The sequence below is a fragment of the Pleurodeles waltl genome, chromosome 8 (genome assembly GCF_031143425.1).
Source record: "Pleurodeles waltl isolate 20211129_DDA chromosome 8, aPleWal1.hap1.20221129, whole genome shotgun sequence".
NCBI classification, from domain to species: Eukaryota; Metazoa; Chordata; class Amphibia; order Caudata; family Salamandridae; genus Pleurodeles; species Pleurodeles waltl.
The window spans coordinates 197,627,275-197,644,094 of NC_090447.1; the positions used below are offsets into that span (position 1 = coordinate 197,627,275).

A 16,820-nucleotide genomic window follows, 5' to 3' on the forward strand; every position below is an offset into this window, starting at 1 on the left:
ACAGTACATCCAGAAAATGAGTTTGCTTGAGCTGCAACGTAGAAGGCAAGGTAAAAGGGTCTGGTAATTTAAATATGCATTTCTTTACAGGTATGATGACGAAAGTCCACTATGTAGCTTTGAGAAACCGTGCTGCTCTGCTCTTGCACATTTCTCAATGGCCGTGTCCCACCCGACTCCAGTGAGAAAGTGGAGAAAATAACCAGCGACAGGAGACCCTTGGGTAACTGTGCCCTTCAGAATCTTTAAAATCAATCACAAGTTCACTGGAGACTTTGATCTGGATGTACGCCATACAACAAATATCATGCATGAAGGTTTACTCCCCCTTAACTGTGCAGATTAAATTGGAGCTAATTAGAGTCCTAATTCATGACTCCATAATGGTTCTTAAGAGGAGGGGGCATGCCCTACAGTCACAGTTTCCTCAAGGTTGCCATGCCTCTGTTAGCACCTATCATTCACTCCACTCCCTTCATGTCTGCAGGTGTTCAGTTCAGTATTAGGACTACATGCATTTTATTTTTTTATCTAGATGAATAGGTATAGGACTATAAACTGAGAATTAACCCACAACCTAGTGGGAAGAGACAGTGCTGAAGAAAGCCTTGGCACCCTAGAAGCCACTTAGATAGGGCTGAAACGAATATACGACAGAACAAGACATGCTACCGTGACCACCCCACCCCATTCTTAAAGCTACCAAAAACCACCACCCCTGCCCATAAAACTACTGTGACCCCCCACCCTCACCGCTAAAAGTTAAACTACTACGATCCCCCACCCGCTCCTAAAAACTAAAATTACCCCGACCCCTCACCCGCCTCTAAAACTACCTCGACCCTCACCCATAAAACTACCCCGACCCCCCACCTATGCCTCTAATATTTCTGCAACCCCGCTCCTAAAACAACCCGACCCTAAAATTTAAACCACCCAACACCTACCCCTAAAACTACCCTTACCCCTAAAAACGAAAATTACCCAACCCCCCTCCTAAAAAATTAAAATTAACCTGACCCTCACCCGCCCCTAAAAAACTAAAACCACCCGACCCTCCACCCCGCCCCAAAAACTATCCCCCAACCCTACCCCAGCCCCCACTTACCTGACCGCGTCCTCTCCAAACCTGAATCTGTTTTCCTCTACCTTAACCATGCATGTTTTTTTTCAGGACATGTGTGGTTAAGGCAGAGAAAAACAGAGTCGTTCACGAAAGGGTTCTTCCACTTTTGTGGACAACACACCTCGTTGTTTTGGAGTCGTGGTTTAGGCTGTTTTCCGGCTGAAACATGTCGACTTTACAGATGGTGATGGGACACTAACTATAGCCCACAGACACACAAATACATAATTTGCTAATCATACCAAGAACATCCACCAATAAAGGGAAAGCCGGTGTGTCTGAAGTATTTTTTATTTTTAAGACCCTGCTCGAGAGGTATCTAAAGTGCTCCCTCGAATATAGTCAAGCCCATGCTGCTATGTAGGGACCAGGATGAGACTCAATGATGAAGCATACCATTAACAGAGTGGATGAGGTCTGAAAAAAGACAATACTTCCTCTTGGGTTCCTCCACTTTCCTTGAGCCTAAGACATGAATAAGTAAGAGGGCTATAGAATACCGTTATGCGTGGCATGTTTTCCACATTAGTTCTACTGCAACCAGTAGTTCTCAAGATAGAGAGTTGTGCATCCCTCTGCCACTCAAATGCAACTTAATGAGTAGAGCAACAGGAAGTCCAGTGAAGTACAGAACTGTAGACTCCAGTGACAGGGTAGTGCCTCAACAGGCAACATGTGCCCCACAAAAGTGACCACTCCAAGAATCCCTGGAAGCACCAACATGAAAATCCTTTTCTAGGGATGACTACCTGCTTGATCCACTGGGTTTTTTCCCCGTGTCTTTTGTTTACATTCCTCTAAATCCATTGTTATATTGACTAAGAGCACAAGATACAACAATTATGAAGCTGATAATTGTATGTTTCTGTTTAGCACCTCTGAATCAGCTGGCTAGTACTGTATTCACAGATGTCATGAGCAGATCCGAAATAACCCCACAGGATAACATTAAGCATATTTTTCTGCCTTAGCAAACACGAGTTACAATTACATTTGGGATTGGTTCTCTGGCCAGAAGATACTAGACACTACTAGATTGGTTTGTCATTTTAGGTCCAAATTTCACTAGTTCATTAGTCACTTACCTGGTGATAAATAATATTTCTTTTCTTAAAGTAAAGTTATGACTAGAAATTCAAGTTATTACCTACTGAACTAAAAGTCAATTAAATGAGTGCAATAGTATTGTGGCTCTGGAACAACAATGGTAAACAAATATACACACCAAGTACAAGGCCAAGTACCCTCTGACTACCGCTGGATTGAAGGCGTGCCTTACACTCTCTCTGAAGAACAGACAATATTGCAATTAGAAGGAACAGAAGCCATCACCATGAGAAATTTGGAAATAAAGGGTATGATGCACCTGCTGTCAAACGTATGCCTTGAACCTGCTACTCTAAAGTGCAAACAAAATTAAATTAAACAAAGTCTCAAAACATTTTTAACAAACTGATTTCAGACCAATACCTTTCATTAACTAGTTTTCTTCTTTAAGCCAATCTAGTTGATATCAACTACACAAAGTGTGCTCTCACTGAGTGTTTTCGTATGCACCGCATAAGCTTGTACCTTCAATCTAGGGTGAAGTCTCCTAACAAATGAATGTGTTGTGTAAATTACATTAGTGTAGATTTTATTTTTTTACTGGTACATTGTATTTAACCCCTTACTTTTTTATATTTGCATAAGATCAAATAGGTGTGATAGTTTGGGGATGCATAACTAAATAATTTGCTCCAGCAAAATATGATCAGATAACCTTATGGGCCACAGACATGGATGGATTATTTGTACAATAATGGACTTTTCTGGTTTCACTGATCTAAAGTTGAAGATTGTAAAAAATGAACTGAAAAGCCTATCACAGCAAATGACAATCGTTCATAATTCTATAAGTGCCGGTTTTTTACCAGTTTGTTTGCTGATAGTATTAGTACATTGATTTTTAAATAATACAGAGACGATTTTCGGAAAAAAAGGTCTTATGCATTCCTGAGCATTTTGTCTCTCTACCCAGTAAAAGAGCAAATTGTAGTCTCTCGGGTAGATCATTCGAAAGAGACAAAAAATAAACAGACATCTGTAGTGGATAGCCCAAAAATAAACCTTTTTGTTAATTTAGTTTTTTTCTGTCCATCTTTGCATCACCGATTTTTTGCTGCAACAGCAGGTTTGCTGGGATCTGCATGTGTTTCACCATCAAAGATGTTGGGAATTTTGCCAGTGTTAAAAACATCACTTAATGCATGTTCTATTTTGGAACATGATTCCCAATACTATGAAAGTAAATGGAGCACAATTACCTGCACATTTTATATAATTTCCTGTTTTTTAATATAAGAGGGAAAGAGGGTTGGAACATCGAGAGGAAGGGGGCTGATTAGTTTGAAAGAGGTGCAGTATTGGTGGCAGCTATCTACACAGGGTAGCAAAAGTGTAGGCACTGACGTGAACAGTGTTGCCAGCTGGGCAAAGCGTGGGCACCTGCATAGCAAGCATTTTCAACATTTGCCCTTTCCTAGTCAGCCAGTGACTGAGTCGCTATAAATGAATTCAACAAGTGTGTGGAGTTCCATGTACTTGTATGCAAATGGAGACGTAAAGAATACTGTGTGCAGATACTCTGGCGTAAGAACAAAAAGGTAGCTTGGCGATGTGCACTGGGTGGGGTATGTGTGAGATCAACAGAGACCTTGACATCAGGACTCGAGTAAAAAAATGGGGGAGCAAAGGCCACACATATGAAAATAATTATGTCAAAAGTACATGCACACACTGAAACCACTGAGTCTATGAGTTCTTATTATATTTGCCATTAGTGTAAGGCACATATATACCTTGTCCAGATATCCATTACCCATTAACAGTAACTTGTGTTTTTTTTTGGCAAGATTGCTGCTATTTTACTTTTGGTTGCCAGTATTTGAACCAGTACTGTCCAGTCAGTTTTAGTTAACTCTTTTATAGAGCTAGGACGTATCTCAGATATCACTAACCAAGGATCATTCAGAATGGGGAACCAACCAATATATCTTTAAAAGAGGCAGAACTACTAAGTGTATAATATATCCACCTTGTCCGCCTTTTCTCCAAGATTTACAATCTGTGTTAGGATACATTTTCTACAGCTTGGCTAGTGTCAAGTACCATTTACTCCAGGGATCTCGACCCTTTCTGTAATAAGAGTTACTTATGCTCAGCGAAAGCATCCTGAGCTACTAATACTAGAAAAGTTGTACTAGTGGCTGCATCAGAGAAGATTACATTAAGGGACACAACAATGAAGATGATCAGCAGTGATCACTTCAGGTCATCACTAACGGTTGCTAGCAGTAATATTGAAAAGAAGGCTTTGTCGCTGTGGCATGCCTCTACGTTAGTAATGCATACAGCAGCGATGCCCCAGCACCAAGGTAATAAGAGATGTTTGCCCGGAACATCAACTAAAGAAAGCAGAATGCACTGTTGCCCTAGTTCTTACTGATTTATGTAACTCTCCTCTTCAAAAATAATTTTACACATTATCTTACATTGGGTCTCGCAGCTCTGTGCAGGTCACATTGATTTCTGAATATTTTGCCACAGACCCTCCCATTGCTCTGATGTCATGTTAGTTCCCTATTGTTTGCCCCAAGAACTCATAAACATCTAGTGCGCAAAATCTTAGCTATCGACACCTTCGTCCTGGTGGGGACAACCCCTGATGATATCTAAAGCCCCGTCTTAAACAACATGAACTGAGGGAATTAGCTGAACAAAGGGCCAACACCTATGCATTGGCAACTCAAAGTCTCCTCTACAATGTGTGACAAAGCGGGCAAATTAATAGCCTGGTGGGAGAAAAGAGACAGGGAACGCAATTGAGTACGAGGAATTCATGGCGCGACTAGGGCACTTGAAACCAATGGTGCTAACATTGCAGACATATTCACCTCCTATTAGTAAGGCTTGTATGCTTCCCAGCCCACTAGATTAGGTGGCGAGTGCACTGACCTCCTGAAAGACATTTCCATCCCTGTCCTGGCAGATGAAGATTGACAGACCCTTGCGCAAGCCCTCATGACAAATTAAATTCAGAGGGCCATTAGAGACTTGTAGTCGGGGAAGGTGGCTGGGCCACATGGCCTACCGGTGGAACTGTACAAATGAATTGCTGATAAGGTGGCTGGACCCATGCTGGACATGTTCTGAACTGCAGGGAGGGTAGGTTGCCTGAGGATCAAAGACTGGCCACGATAGTAGTGGTCCCAAAGAAAGGTAAGCCCCAGGATGAATGTAGGTCGTGCTAACCTATAGCACTTCTCAACATAGAGAAGAAGGTGCTTGCAAAGCCACTTGCGTCTCATCTGCAGAGGGTTATTACTATGATCATACACCCAGATCAATCTGGCTTTAGGCTCTGAAGAAGGGAACTTTAAAATCTAGGCACCATTATGGGGTGCTCCATTTGACTGCTGCCCGCAAGGCCGAGCCCTCAGTTCTGCTTTCGTCGTATTCCAAAATGGCCTTTGAAAGTGTAGAATGTGCCCTATCTCACCAGACTGGGGTTTGCCCCCAACCTCTGTGGGTGGGTCAGACTGCTTTATCAGGCCCCACTGGCCAGAGAAAGAGTCAATAACATAATTTCCTGGCTGTTTACCCTATACTGGGGGACGAGGCAGTGCTGCTCACTATACCTGAAGATCTTTGCGCTGTTGCTGGAGCCCCTTTTGGTGCGGGTCCAACAGGACACTCTTGTCCAGGGTATCAGCGGAGGTGGAGACTGGGAGGAATGTATTTCACTATAAGCAGATGACATTCTGCTATACGCCACACAGCCGCAGCTTACCGTCGACAGGTTATTACACATCTTCCATATCTTCAGGGACTACGCCAGATATAGGATCAATTGGGACAATTCCCTTATATTCCCCCAGGCAGGGGTGTTCTCCGCATGCTTTGCTCTCCGTGGCCCGGTGGTGCGGGATGGAATCCACTACCCAAGCATTCATGGGACGTAAGACCCTGTGGAATTCCTGAATAGGAACCTTTATTCTCATCTAGAATGCCTTTGTGACGTTGTGACCCACTGGCGAATGCTATCGACCTCTCTGACAGGTAGAGCCCTCCTCTTTAAGATGATGACCCTCCCCGACTGCTCAAAGTCTTACAAAACACGCCGCAGAAAAATATCCCCTGATTTCTTGAATAAGGTGAACCACGAGCTCCGCCAACTTCTATGGGAAGGAGATAGCTCCGAAATAGCGCTTCGCAAACTGAAAAAGGGGTGTATGAAGGGGGACTGGCAGTTCCAGATGTGCCCAAGTACTAGTGAGAGGCCCAACTGATAATTGTGAATGACTGTGTCTTTGTATACCGGACAGAGCCTGCCACGGGGTGGACAGGGATATGGGAGGTCAGAACTACTCACCTCTGCTATTCAGGAGAGGAACAGAAAAAACTTAACCGATCCACACTCAGCAGGTGGTACAAATACGGCAGGAAGCAAATAGGTTCCTGGGTTGGGAGGGAAAAATGACAGAGCAATCTCTGCTGTGGAATAGCGACTTGTTGAGGGAGGTTGGTGGGCTGCCAGGGTTTTCTAGTTGGGGCCTGAATGGGATTAACTACCTGGGGTACATTTGGAGAGACCAGCTGTATGTTTCTTTTGAAGTCTTGCAAAAAGAATAGGGGATGGGAGCGGCCAAGCGCTACCACTACTTGAAATTGGGGCATGTGTTGAGGCAACACATCATAACAGGTGAACAGTTGCAGAAGTCCTTGCCACTGGAAGATCGTCTTCTCTTAGATCCCATACCAGAGAAGAATGTCTCCCTAACATATAAGAGATTAATGAAAAATTCCCTGGATCCACTAGGTACGCTCTGAGACACCTGGGAAGGGGATGTTGGGCTCATTGAGGACGACAATTGTGTGGAGGAGGTGCTGAGCCCCCGGGAAGTGGCCATTCGGTCCAGATTTCATTTTGCCCAGTTGAGAATATTGCAGAGATCACACTACTCCAGACCTCATCTGTACAAACTAGGGAGATGTGAGTAGGATCTCTGCACTATAGTGCTGGTCTGGTGGGATCATTATACCACATACTGTGGGACTGTCCATCTATCCAACAATATTGGAGAGACATAAGACTAATAATGGCCCATGTGACTGGCCTCATGGTCCCGCTGGAGGCCCGTTGGCTTCTACTACAAATAACAGGCGAAGAAGTGTGGCAAAGATACCAGAAGATCTAGCTGAATTTGTCAGCAAGGGTAGCTAAGCGTAATGTAGCGTGGGCCTGGGGTGCAGACAGACTGCCTGGGGTCGAGGATTAGGAATCTGATTTAGATTGATGCCAACATGCAGAGCATGTGGTATATCGAAGTAGGGGCTGGCCTAAAAAGTAGAAGAAGGTGTGGGGCAATTGGCTAGCCTACAGAGACTGCAGCCGAAGGGGTGTGGGATCTCACTATTAGGATTGGGGTTTCAACACAGGTATGACACTGTTGATACGTACAAAGTGATCACCTCTGTTGTATGTACTATGACTGATAATCAAGTGTTGTTGATTTTGTTATTAATTTACCAGCGTCATGTATGGTGCACTGAACAATTGTTTAATAAAAAGATTTTTATAAAAATCATAGACATCCACATCTGAGATTGTGAGGTGTTGTATGCTCCATATAGAAGATAGATACCAGGCCTTTTGTGGATTCCTAGGAAGAAAATAATTTCTCAGAAACTCTGAGTGCTCTCAATCCCACTCCCCTATGCTCTGGATGGGCCCAGTAGAACATTCAAAGGTATCAAAGTCTTCCCTGTTAGTCAATCTTAAAATTCTTCTTAAACTTTTCATAAGTCTAACCCGGCCTTTGAAAACAAAGTTCTCATAGCATCCTGTAACCCCCCAACTTCCATTTCTCAAAATAATCTCCACCTAGTGTTGGTGTGAAATCAGGATTCCAGTGTATGGTGGTAGCTGATGAAACAGTTATCTCTACACCTTGATATCTTATCCAATATTTCCATAAACAGCTGCGTCATGGATGAGAAATGTGCAATCCAAGTTCTATAATGTTTGCGAAGTAGTGGTATATTCCAGTTTGGCCTGTTCATTCACCTCACAATCCATAAGCTGCCCATGCTTCTACATGGCTCTTAGCAACTAATCAAATGCTATCTGCAGTTGAGAGGACATTAAACATTTCTAAACAATGAGAGGCTGTACACACTCCTCTTCCTAGGGGGTGTATAAGAGTTTTTGTTTTTTTTAGGAATCTTGGTTTTTTCCTGTTTCATAAGAGTAATTATATGATTGTCAGTGAATTATGTATGTCAGACAAATCTTTTACAAGGATCGTATCTGGGATCATGGAACAGATTCAGCAAATATCAGGAGAATGCTAATTTGTATTATTGCACTTCTTCCCAGCCACAGAATAAACATTGTCTGCCATCTTTGATGCTTTCTATTTATTTCTTTAAAGAGTTCTGGATAATTAGCCCTCTGTAGAGAGACTAAGGGAGGGGTAATACTGATCCCCCAAATACCTAAGCGTGTCTTTGGTCATTTAAAAGGAGATATGATCTCCAATCTCTCTCAAGTGACCCCATATAAATTTGACACTTAACATTTCAAGGTTAATCTTGAACCCAAAGATTGTACTTTATGTTTCATGATATTCAGTGTTCTCTGGTTAGTCTGTACTGGATCCCTTTCTGTTAATAAAATGTAATCTACAAAGAGGTATATTTTGTTATTTATCCCACAAACAACATTCCTTGTACAACTATGCCCTGCTGTGTTTTTTGAGTCAACGGTTCCACTGAGTGCCAAAGTAGTGGACCTATAGCTCTGTAGAACTGGCCTAGAGGAATCATTGAACTCTCAGGCCTATTCTAAATATTTTCAAGTGCATAACTCCGTAAGAGCCACAACACCCGATTAAAAGCCTTTTCCATGGCTAAATCCAGAATGGCCTTCCAAAGTCAGCACCTGCAAGATTTTTTTAATCTAATTGAAGACCCATCTGTTATTAGTGAATGCTTGTCTACGTTTTATTAATTCAGACTGATCAGGATACATCAAGTAGGCCCAATGGGGTTCTAATCTATTCAACAGTGTTTTCATATATATTTAAAGGTTAACATTCAACAATACGTTTCACCTTTATAATGCACAAAGATCTTTGGGTTTCTGTATCTTATAAATAATTGTACTACCGGCCCCTCTTGTGGTGCCGTGATCAAGCCATATTCCAAAAAAGAATTTTAAACTTTAGTCAATCAATCAAAAAAATTTGTATAGCGCGCTACTCACCCGGAGGGTCTCAAGGCGCTGGGGGGGAGGGGGGACCGCTACTGCTCAAACAGCCAGGTCTTGAGTTGCTTCCTGAAGGAGAGGTGGTCGTGGGTCAGACGGAGGTGGATGGGGAGGGAGTTCCAAGTCTTGGCTGCCAGGTAGGAGAAGGATCTTCCTCCCATGGTGGCTTTTCTAATGCGTGGCACGGCGGCGAGGGCGTGGCTGGTCGATCGTAGCTGGCGGGTGGGAGTGTAGAAGGTCAGGCGGTTGTTGAGGTACCTGGGGCCCAGGTCGTGGAGGGCCTTGTGTGCGTGGGTGAGGAGGCGGAACGTGATTCTCTTGCTGACGGGGAGCCAGTGCAAGTCTCTCAAGTGTCCGGAGATGTGGCTGTGTCGGGGGATGTCAATGGTTGGGCCTCAAGAAACCAGGATTCCTTATAGAACAGCCCTGATAGTCCATTAGGACCTGGTGTGCCTTCCTTCTCTACTCCTTCCACAGAGATATAATTCTCCAGATCCCCCCTTGCTAGTCTATCTAGCATCAGCAGGGTTAGATTGCCAAAGAAGTGGAGATATATATCCTGGGAGTCTATCAATTGTCTCCTGTACAAAGGTCATACAATTCCTTTTCTCAGAATTTGCACTATTGATAGTATCTGGTTGACTCTAGCTGATACCCATCTCTCCCTGGGCTGATGCTTCCAACTATGGGACATGGGTCACCAAGGCACTGGACAGGACTAACACTTGAATACCTTAGTGCACCTACCAGACATGACCCATTGCACCAGACTGTCCTAATGAGTTAGCTGCCATAAAGAGTGCAAGTGAACACAAATCTAAGGGAAGTGACTCTTGAGTTGAAGTGGACTAGTAAAGAAAAACAAATCCGTCACTTTCCTCTAACAATAATTTTGCAGATTGAGGCTATTGCTGTGCATTTTTACAATATTTAGAGGTTGGATCCAGAAATACTCTTCATAAAATTAAAGTAGATCACAGACAGAGTTAAAATTAGTCATTATAAGGCAGACCGTATACATATGTGCCCTAGTACATGGTCACCATCTTTTCATTTTATGATGAATGGAAAGCCAGCACTGTCTGTTATCTGAATTACAGTTTTAATTGGCACTATTCCGGTTTACCAGGGAGGTGGTAAGGGACGCATGCACATCTAGAATAGCCTCAGACTGCAAAACAATTATTACGTGTAGATATGTAAGTTTCTTTTGAAGGGACAACCCATTCTATATCCATAAGCTGAGCAATGATTATACAGCAGTATTTCATCTGAGGATGGTGTGAACAGTGAGTAGCTGGAAACAAATGCCATAACTTGTTCCCATCAACGTCTTGCTTTGATCAAATACATAGTAGTGTTTCTTAAACATGTATATCAATGGTCACGTAGACACACACAACATCATTTGATAATACATATCCTATGTGTGCAATAAAGTACCCTTCCTTCATGAAGGATGTGCCATTGGTTTTGCTAGCAACATATTTCCAGCTAAAACATCCAAAATCCGAATTGTCTTCATAATCAATCAAGCAACTTCATACTCAGATGCAAGTGATAAACAAAATCAGACATTTTACAATTCCTTTTAACAGTGTAATACATTGCTGCCCTAACATCCAGTGAACATAATGCTCTTCCCACTGGATTTTGAAACACAGTCAGCAAATAGATAGTCTGACTAATGTATTGGCAGACTCTATTGTGAGTAGACATTTTGGATGCATGGTGTAGGAAGTTGGCTCTGTATGTGCTATTTCAAAGTAAGGAATAGCATGCACAGAGTCCAAGGGTTCCCCTTAGAGGTAAAATAGTGGTAAAAAGAGATAATACTAATGCTCTATTTTGTGGTAGTGTGGTCGAGCAGTAGGCTTATCCAAGGAGTAGTGTTAAGCATTTGTTGTACATACACATAGACAATAAATGAGGTACACACACTCAGAGACAAATCCAGCCAATAGGTTTTTGTATAGAAAAATATCTTTTCTTAGTTTATTTTAAGAACCACAGGTTCAAATTCTACATGTAATATCTCATTCGAAAGGTATTGCAGGTAAGTACTTTAGGAACTTTAAATCATAAAAATTGCATGTATACTTTTCAAGTTATTGACAAATAGCTGTTTTAAAAGTGGACACTTAGTGCAATTTTCACAGTTCCTAGGGGAGGTAAGTATTTGTTAGGTTAACCAGGTAAGTAAGACACTTACAGGGTTCAGTTCTTGGTCCAAGGTAGCCCACCGTTGGGGGTTCAGAGCAACCCCAAAGTCACCACACCAGCAGCTCAGGGCCGGTCAGGTGCAGAGTTCAAAGTGGTGCCCAAAACGCATAGGCTAGAATGGAGAGAAGGGGGTGCCCCGGTTCCGGTCTGCTTGCAGGTAAGTACCCGCGTCTTCGGAGGGCAGACCAGGGGGGTTTTGTAGGGCACCGGGGGGGACACAAGCCCACACAGAAATTTCACCCTCAGCAGCGCGGGGGCGGCCGGGTGCAGTGTAGAAACAAGCGTCGGGTTTTCAATGTTAGTCTATGAGAGATCTCGGGATCTCTTCAGCGCTGCAGGCAGGCAAGGGGGGGATTCCTCGGGGAAACCTCCACTTGGGCAAGGGAGAGGGACTCCTGGGGGTCACTTCTCCGGTGAAAGTCCGGTCCTTCAGGTCCTGGGGGCTGCGGGTGCAGGGTCTCTCCCAGGCGTCGGGACTTTGGATTTAAAGAGTCGCGGTCAGGGGAAGCCTCGGGATTCCCTCTGCAGGCGGCGCTGTGGGGGCTCAGGGGGGACAGGTTTTGGTACTCACAGTATCAGAGTAGTCCTGGGGTCCCTCCTGAGGTGTTGGATCTCCACCAGCCGAGTCGGGGTCGCCGGGTGCAGTGCTGCAAGTCCCACGCTTCTTGCGGGGAGCTTGCAGGGTTCTTTCAAGGCTGCTGGAAGCAAAGTTGCAGCCTTTCTTGGAGCAGGTCCGCTGTCCTCGGGAGTTTCTTGTCTTTTCGAAGCAGGGGCAGTCCTCAGAGGATGTCGAGGTCGCTGGTCCCTTTGGAAGGCGTCGCTGGAGCAGGATCTTTGGAAGGCAGGAGACAGGCCGGTGAGTTTCTGGAGCCAAGGCAGTTGTCGTCTTCTGGTCTTCCTCTGCAGGGGTTTTCAGCTAGGCAGTCCTTCTTCTTGTAGTTGCAGGAATCTGATTTTCTAGGGTTCAGGGTAGCCCTTAAATACTAAATTTAAGGGCGTGTTTAGGTCTGGGGGGTTAGTAGCCAATGGCTACTAGCCCTGAGGGTGGGTACACCCTCTTTGTGCCTCCTCCCAAGGGGAGGGGGTCACAATCCTAACCCTATTGGGGGAATCCTCCATCTGCAAGATGGAGGATTTCTAAAAGTTAGAGCCACTTCAGCTCAGGACACCTTAGGGGCTGTCCTGACTGGCCAGTGACTCCTCCTTGTTGCTTTCTTTGTTCCCTCCAGCCTTGCCGCCAAAAGTGGGGGCCGTGGCCGGAGGGGGCGGGCAACTCCACTAAGCTGGAGTGCCCTGCTGGGCTGTGACAAAGGGGTGAGCCTTTGAGGCTCACCGCCAGGTGTCACAGCTCCTGCCTGGGGGAGGTGTTAGCATCTCCACCCAGTGCAGGCTTTGTTACTGGCCTCAGAGTGACAAAGGCACTCTCCCCATGGGGCCAGCAACATGTCTCTGGTGTGGCAGGCTGCTGGAACTAGTCAGCCTACACAGACAGTCGGTTAAGTTTCAGGGGGCACCTCTAAGGTGCCCTCTGTGGTGTATTTTACAATAAAATGTACACTGGCATCAGTGTGCATTTATTGTGCTGAGAAGTTTGATACCAAACTTCCCAGTTTTCAGTGTAGCCATTATGGTGCTGTGGAGTTCGTGTTTGACAGACTCCCAGACCATATACTCTTATGGCTACCCTGCACTTACAATGTCTAAGGTTTTGTTTAGACACTGTAGGGGTACCATGCTCATGCACTGGTACCCTCACCTATGGTATAGTGCACCCTGCCTTAGGGCTGTAAGGCCTGCTAGAGGGGTGTCTTACCTATACTGCATAGGCAGTGAGAGGCTGGCATGGCACCCTGAGGGGAGTGCCATGTCGACTTACTCGTTTTGTCCTCACTAGCACACACAAGCTGGCAAGCAGTGTGTCTGTGCTGAGTGAGAGGTCTCCAGGGTGGCATAAGACATGCTGCAGCCCTTAGAGACCTTCCTTGGCATCAGGGCCCTTGGTACTAGAAGTACCAGTTACAAGGGACTTATCTGGATGCCAGGGTCTGCCAATTGTGGATACAAAAGTACAGGTTAGGGAAAGAACACTGGTGCTGGGGCCTGGTTAGCAGGCCTCAGCACACTTTCAATTGTAAACATAGCATCAGCAAAGGCAAAAAGTCAGGGGGCAACCATGCCAAGGAGGCATTTCCTTACACATGGTCATTACTATATTATCTCTATCCATTTGTAAGTATTGCTGATCAACTGTAACAACTTGCATCTCAATCACTATAAATAAATAGGTAAATGCTACTAGGAAAATGTTTTTTAAGGTCAGATGTTTCATGCTAGAGTGTTATGTATTGGTTCAAAAGGACAATAACCCTACATAAGACTGTGTTCAAATACCTGGTTGGGGGCAGTAACCCATGTGGTGGATATATTATTTCTCATCCCTTCCAAAAAACATGTATCACTGGAATTGTAAAGTCACCTATTCTTTAGTACTCTCATATATGCCAATATGGGTGTCTGGGTGCCCAGTGTACCTTGACTGGGGTGTAACTTCGAAGATAATTAATATTATCCCTATTATCAGGTGAGCATGCCTATTGTTCGTTACCATGACATGAAACAAACAAGTTTCATTTAGCCACATATGACTTGTGTTGTGGACTTTTGAACCTCTTGTAAACTTTACATTTACATCTTCAGCTATTTTAGCCGCTGGAACTCTATGGCCTATCTTTTTACGTGGGGAATTCTCTGCCCAACTGTGGAATCTCCACACTCATAAACGTACTATTAAATTGCAGTTTTATAAATATTAGAAAAGAAAAAGTAAACTTACACAAACATGTATGCTTATCTGTGCAAATCAGGCCCCTTATCTCTTGTAAATAACTGAAAATGACAGTGAATGGACTGGTAATCTGCAGTCTCTATTTCCAAAATGCCATCCCAGGCGGGGCTCCTCAAACTTATCTCACTGCGCAAGCCACTTTACAATCCACAGCCAGAATGAGTATGTCATCAAAAAATTCAACAATATTGCCTCCATTTACAAACAGCTTTATTGGCTAATGCTAAATGATCCAATCACCTGCAAGACATGCTGCACTGCCTGTAAGATACCTGCCTATACAGGCCTCTTTACCTCCCTGCTGTACTGCCTGCCTCTCACAAGGTAAAAAAAAGTCAGAATGTTCAAAGGACTGAGGTCCCCATGTTCAGAACTTCCTCTCCTCAGAATGGTCCCTGTATCCGACCTATGCTCCGTTGCAGTTGGCCTTAACTTTTGACTTTGACCCAGTCTTGTGCAACCTGATTACCACAGTAAGAACTTTGTAACAGTACTTCTAATGCAAACTCTAAATATTCAGATCTCTGGTTCTATTTATTGGATTTTTGTTGGTTTGGTGTCATTTTTAAATATTCTCTTTTTTTCTAAACTGGGTTGGGATTTTCCTTCTCTTGTGTTTTCAATGTGCTACTATTTGAGTGCTGCTTTAATACTTTACATGTTGCCCAACTTAAGTCTGACTGCTGTTTACCAAGCTACAAGAGTGTTAAACACAGGTTTGTTTGCTGATTTTATCGGTTCACTCCAACAAGGATTATATTATTTGAAGTGGGTTTTCATTCCCCTTGACCAATACTCCAATTTCTAAAGAGAAGTTTATGAAGTCAGTGCCAGATGTACCAAGCCTTTTTTGAGTCGCAAACTGTACGAATTCCATAATCAGGCCATTTGCCTGGGTATTTGGAAGGGACGTATTTAGGGCGTCTCTTTTAAATGCTCATTAGAACTGGTATATATTAATGTTTTGCAAACGAATTCCATCCGCAAAACGTTAATCTTTTACCACCTTCTCTAAGGAGCTGGGAAACAATCCGTAAATGGTATGGGGTCCCAAAGGGACCCCTTCCTTTTGAGAATGTTTAACATTTTTTTTTAAGAGTAGGCAGCGGTCCCAGGGATCAATGTCTACTCTTAACAAAAAAAGTTACTTAAAAATACATGTATTTATGTTTTTAAACACTTCCCATTTCCCTTTAATGATAATGTGTTGCATTTAAACAAAAAAATTGTTTCACATAAAAGCAGTCATAGACATGGAGGTCTGATGGCCTCAGTAAGCCACTATCCCTGTGATGGCTGTGATTCCTAGTGGACTTCATTAATATTCATAAGTTCAGCTGAATTGCGACCCACTAGGAATCTGTAATCTGCAAACAGATCTTAGTGCATAGGTCGGTTCACAAATTACCACACTGGTCACAACAAAAATAATCACAAATTGTGACCAGTGTTACATACATCTGCCTCTAAATTCCTTCATTTTTCTCCTTCTGTGGTACCTCCTCTGTGAATTGTTTGGGACAACAGTCAACACACAACCAAATGCAGCCCTTTCGTGTCAGTGGTAAAGGAAAAGGAGACAGTCAGGGAGGTTCTGTCTTCTCTACAACCTGGCACCATACTTGTATCCCCTGATAATTGATCAAAAGTGGGGGACCTGTGAGGGGTGATTCACAACAGTAGGAATTGACCGCCTCTGATCAGTGGGTTTTAGAAACAATGAGTTATAGATCTATCGCTATAGATCTAGCTAAACAGTCCCCAAGGTAAGATCAAAGAGCAAGAAGATAACAGCAGATTATATCTGTCAAAGGAAGATATACAGAGTTCACTGCTCAAGGTTTCCTATTTACAGAATGTCTTGTGGATGTGATTAGTATTCTTGTTGTGGATAAATCCATATCACCTGTAGTCTGCCCTTAGTAGGTTTTTCTCTATTATAACTTTCTGTACTCTGCGTTTCTACCATAGATTTTGTCGACATTATTTGTGTGTGTATTCAACAGAGAATGATCTACTTGGTGTCAAAACAATTGTCCATCAGACACCACAGCATGAACCTCAGGGCTTACACCCAGATACTCTTAGTCATGCATGTGCCAACATTAATCTATGCTGCATTCGGACCTGCTTTCAATCAGCTGTTGCACCACCTCTTGCACTTTCTCCTGTTGCTGTTGGCCGTATCAGCTAAGGAGAGTAATGGAGTTATATATGTGCCACTATATGGCTACAGCTCTCTTCACACATTGACCCAGTGCATCCAACCTCTTATCTTTACATATGGAAGAGGAACAGTTCTCACAGTTACATTT

The 16,820-nt window shown here is 43.6% G+C and overlaps 1 protein-coding gene across 3 annotated transcripts in view; it reads right to left on the bottom strand.

The window, feature by feature from the left end:
- Positions 1-16,820, bottom strand: part of USP16 (ubiquitin specific peptidase 16) — a 318,997-nt gene that overhangs the window by 65,580 nt on the left and 236,597 nt on the right. The gene's annotated exons all lie outside the window — the stretch shown is intronic.